We start from the raw sequence: 4,183 nt of genomic DNA, 5'->3' as shown, positions 1-4,183 counted from the left end.
ACACACACACAGAAGCGAGACCTGGGCCCTATACAGCAGAAAGGAAAAAAGGCTCAACGCATTCCATACGCCACGTAGCCTTATTTTTTAAATGTCTCCGTATGCGCGACTTTACGTCGCGCGCGACAGTCGCTCGCGATCAGTCGCGAGGTGTGTATCCAAATTTTCAGTCGCGTGCAGCAGAAGCGACAAAAGTGTCTCACGACGCGACGTTGCGTCGCGCGCGACTGGTAAATCCCGAGCGCGACGGTGGCAGTTCACAACAGAGAGACAGTAGCAAGTTATTTTTTGCACATAGCCTCGAGCATTGCCTTCACCAACAAGTCTGTCTCACGCGACAAGACTCTCGATTTCTAAATGAACCGATCGGACGCGACAGTCGCGCCCGATTAAACGCCGCTTCGCGAGTAAGGAGACAGTTTCTTTATAATCTTACTTGATTGATTTTACAGCGACAAGGACCAGACGCGACGCAAAAGGAGGCACGCTCCTAGGAGCATCCTTGATATACAGTGGAGCGACAAAGTCACCGACGTCGAAGTTCTCAGATCCCAAGTCTGTTCACCACGCTCCGGCAGCGCCGACTCCACTGGCTTGGTCACGTGTATTGCATGCCGGATAGAAGAATTCCAAAGGAATTATTGTACGGTGAGCTGGCCTCCAGAAAGCCAGAGCAAGGGAGCCCCCATTTTCGCTTCAAAGATGTGTGCGAGCGAGATGAAATCGCTCGATATGGATACAGGGAACTGGGAGACTCTGGTGTGCGATCGCGACAAGTGGAGACAGGCGCTGTGAGCTGGTCTTATCTGAGATTAAGCCTGACTGCGACAGGCTGCTGAGGACAAACGCCGTCGCCGAAAGAACAGACAGAGGCTACCAACGCAGGAAGACACCACTCACAAGTGCAGCCACTGCAACAGGGACTGCCATTCCCGTGTGGGCCTGTTCAGCCACAGCAAGCGCTGCTTTCGAACCTGAAATCTCCTTCTGCGCAGATCTGTAGTCTCCTGGGACTGAATAATGCCATACAATACATAAACAATAAATCAACAACCCACAAACTTCACAGGGTGTAAGAAAAATGATATTAATGTTAAAATAATATTTTTGATTCTTTCGGTAGAATTTCTCCTTTTGACTGTGCCTCTAAACTGTTTTAATATTAGGCCTACTATAGGCCTGATCTGAGACTTGCTCTTGCGGTCTGGATGCTATGGTGTTCGCATCTCATTCAGTAGGTCCCTGGTTGAAAACCTAATGCTGACGGAAAATGTTCTTAATTATTTTTTCCCCTCCTTTCTCCACCTTTCCGGCTCTCTAACCATGTTATATTGTCTGCTTTTGTCTTCACCTTTTGCCCCCTACCCCCCCCCCCCCCTCCTCTCCATAATAATAATACATGTAATAATAAATAATAAATTACATTTGTAGCGCATTACCCCGCTCTACAGCAAGCTCTGTGCGCTTTACACTATTACCCCAGTAGAGTAGACCATAGAACACTCAGAAACATTCTCAGCTTCCCGGGAAGCATACAGTGCAAGCAGCTGATTAAGCCCTCAAACACAAACAAACTGACACGATCTTTCACTGTCTATAGCTGGGTACCCATTCCCACCTGGGTTAAGTGTGGAAAAATCACGTAAAGTGCCTTTCCCAAGGACACAACGTCGGGCCCCAGGCAGGATTCGAACCCACGACCATAATACTATGGGTTGCAAGTCCGAGAGCCTAACCACTAGGCCGCAGACTTGCTCGCGAACAAAGCAGTCTCTGGGTAATTCTAAGAATACCACTAGTCCAACCAGACAAAGCAAAAGGGAGGACCAATGGTTTTGGTTACCGTACCTTTGTTTTAGTAAGAGTTTTACGGCACTTACGGCGACATAATTCGATCATAATATAATTGTATTATATATACCGAAGATTAGAGGTGTTACAAGAGAGAAACAAACACAAACAAAAAAGGAAAATCTGAAGAAGAGATTATAAGGACCATAGATGTTTGACATGACCGAGAAAGCAAATTACATTTATATCAGAGCATCCGCCAAACCACCCAAGATCAATGTTAATCTACCGACGAAGGAAAGAAAGAATAGGCTTGACTTATCAGCCTCAGACGGACAGGTCAAACAGGAGGGGACTGCCCAGTTAGTCACAGCTCCAGTTTGTCAAAGGCCCAATTAGTCATAGGCCCAGTTAGTCATAGGACGAGCTACAGTTAGTCACAGGCCCAGTTTGTCGCAGGCCCACTATGAATTGAATTTTATGTTTCAATTGTTTAACGAAAGAACATTCATTATTTAAATTTTACAGAGTAATTTAAATTTGATTTGATTTGCATACAAAAAGGAAGAAATATTGAACAGCACAATCTAAATTGACATTTTAGATGGACTTTAGGGCCTGAGACTAACTGGGCCTGTGACAAACTGGCATGCCTTCAAACAGGAAAACTATAATAAAAATAAAGTGAGGGAACTAACTAAACATGCCGCCAAATAATATCATAGTGGCCACTGGTCTATCTTAGGATGAAACAGGTTCTAATTAAACAAGCAAACAAAAAGAAGAGACAGAGGAGAATGAACCGCTTATTCTGAATTTTGTTGATGGCTATCTTATCGTTCCGTTTCTGTTCTCGTAAGAAGCTTGTTGATCGACAGACAAACAGGTAGACTATTGCTCCAGTACGGTATGTTAAAGTAGTATAGATCGAGTATTATTAGTACAGGCCTACATGTAAATGTAAGCTCTTTATTTATGTCGGCGTTAATTTGGAACACGTCATTGTAATGGTCAGTTTAATCTGGTGATGGATTGTCCTGTAGTAGAACAGAAACGTCGCGGTAGATCGTTAAGTGGAGTGGCACCGAATCTGATTTAAGAACATTAGGTCGCTTTTAAGTACAAGTGGGCTATCCCGAAAAATGCTGTTTTTGAGAAAATCGAAGGTAACGTTTTTGCCCCTCGTTCAGTTTCATTAAAAAACAAGGAGAGTTTTCTCTATAACCAAACAAATAGATATATATTCTCACTAATGAAACCAAACTTCTCCTATAGGTAGGACAAAGCCCACTTTTAGTGTAGGTCAAGATTTCTGGAAACCCCGAAATCTGGGTTAGCCCGCTTGACCTTTAATTTAAGCGACCTTAATTATTATTAATATTACTACAATTCTGGAAATTGTGTGTTCAGATTTCTCTCAGATCTTATCGAACCCACTCAAAATCAAAAATACATCACTCTGGGTGACCCCCTTGTTGTAAGCTTTTGTGAAATCGACCGCTGCCTTGGCAAAGCAATGTTGGCGAGTATAGTATACATGTAACTAGTTTTGATAAATGTATATATACCTGTAGTCATGTAGGTCTAACTGAACTAATCAGGACAGAGATGCTTTACAAAGTACTACGAGATTACCGATGTGGGTTCTCTATACAAAGTAGATCTACATGTTATGTGTAATGTGTAGTCAAATAACAAACATTTACAGCAGAAAGTGGGGTGAAGACTTTTAATGTTGAAGAAATCACACGAAAGCATAATATTATTTTCCTTTTTTTGTCGCAAAGTGCAAAGGGGAGGAGGGGGTGCTTTTCCTGCAAAATTTAGATTGGGGGGGGGGGGGGGGAAGGGTATCTTGCCAAATCAAATTCGAAAGACTGACTACAAGGGGAGGGGGGGGGGGGGTCAATCATGTGAGTTTCATTTCATGAGTTCCTGGTGTTTATTACACTGCAGTACATCTGAAACAGTTTCGCTCAGTCTCTGTCGTCACTTTGGTATGAACCCGAATCTAAGCCGAATATAGGGCCGCACAACTTGTCTTTGTTTTTTCAACCGACGACTTGATTCAAACCACTGAAAAGGTTCTGGCAGGCACTTGCACTCAAACCAGCAATGGCACATGGCGGAGAAGTTGTTGTTGTCGTCGTCGTCGTCGTCGTAGGTGGGGAAACCGGCGCTGTTGCCTTGATAGAACCGTCTGCGGGGTCAACAATCACGTACAATGTATTGTCCACGATCAGAACCTTAAAGCCGGTGTCAGCAACCGAAGTCACACCAGAAAAAACTGAAGCGAAGTTGTAGTTGTTATTGTTGTTGTTATTGTTGTTATTGTTGTTGTTATTATTGTTGTTGCTGTTTCTGAGAAAGAGTTTTTTTCCCGCCACTTCGG

The 4,183-nt window shown here is 43.6% G+C and overlaps 1 long non-coding RNA gene across 1 annotated transcript in view; it reads right to left on the bottom strand.

Annotated features, from left to right (window-relative positions):
• Positions 1 to 4,098: 4,098 nt before the first annotated feature.
• Positions 4,099 to 4,183, bottom strand: part of LOC101855597 — a 1,288-nt gene continuing 1,203 nt past the window's right edge. The window contains exon 2 of the long non-coding RNA XR_220959.3: positions 4,099 to 4,183. This exon is cut by the window's right edge and continues 36 nt beyond it. This is a non-coding gene — a long non-coding RNA (uncharacterized LOC101855597).

Source organism: Aplysia californica, unplaced genomic scaffold (genome assembly GCF_000002075.1).
Source record: "Aplysia californica isolate F4 #8 unplaced genomic scaffold, AplCal3.0 scaffold00673, whole genome shotgun sequence".
Classification (NCBI taxonomy): Eukaryota; Metazoa; Mollusca; class Gastropoda; order Aplysiida; family Aplysiidae; genus Aplysia; species Aplysia californica.
The sequence above is the reverse complement of the archived record's forward strand: the minus strand, read 5'-3'. Positions and strand labels throughout refer to the sequence as shown.